The following is a 579-nucleotide window of genomic DNA, read 5'->3' as shown; positions in this document are numbered from 1 at the left end:
ATAAAAAAAAAAAAAAAAAAAAAAGTAATAACTACATTATACAGCCCAACAAAATTAACTAATATTTTGCTAAATCTGTGTTTCCCTCAGCTTTGTCATAAGGAGTCTCCCAGTTTTGCTTGACTGTGAACAATGTGGAAATTGTTAATCCATATATAAGTCGAGTGTCATTATGATCTGCTATATTGTATTCATAGTTGCCAGCTGTCAAATAATATAACAAGATGTGCTTGTTGTCACTTCTAAAAAAAGCACTCTGGAGCAATTCCCTGTCTTTCTCACAATGTCACAAAAACATTTTTCTGTAGGTGGGATAGTGTTTCTTCAAGCATGGAAGTAGTTAATGAAAATATAGCATTGAACAGCTGTAATGACATAGCACATGCAACTGTACATAGATATTTGCAGTGATGTATGAAGGCACAGACAGTGGGACTGCACAGGTATTTTTCCCAGGAACCAGCTAGGAGGGAAAAATTAAACTGGGATGAGAAAAGACTGGCCATTGGGACTGGCAAAGGAGTATTTGGGAGCATAGCCTTGTACAGACTGCAGAAGGGCAAGAGGGTGAAGTAGATT

Source organism: Chaetura pelagica, unplaced genomic scaffold (assembly GCF_000747805.2).
Source record: "Chaetura pelagica isolate M959 unplaced genomic scaffold, ChaPel_1.0 scaffold27, whole genome shotgun sequence".
Lineage (NCBI taxonomy): Eukaryota > Metazoa > Chordata > Aves > Apodiformes > Apodidae > Chaetura > Chaetura pelagica.
The sequence above is the reverse complement of the archived record's forward strand: the minus strand, read 5'-3'. Positions refer to the sequence as shown.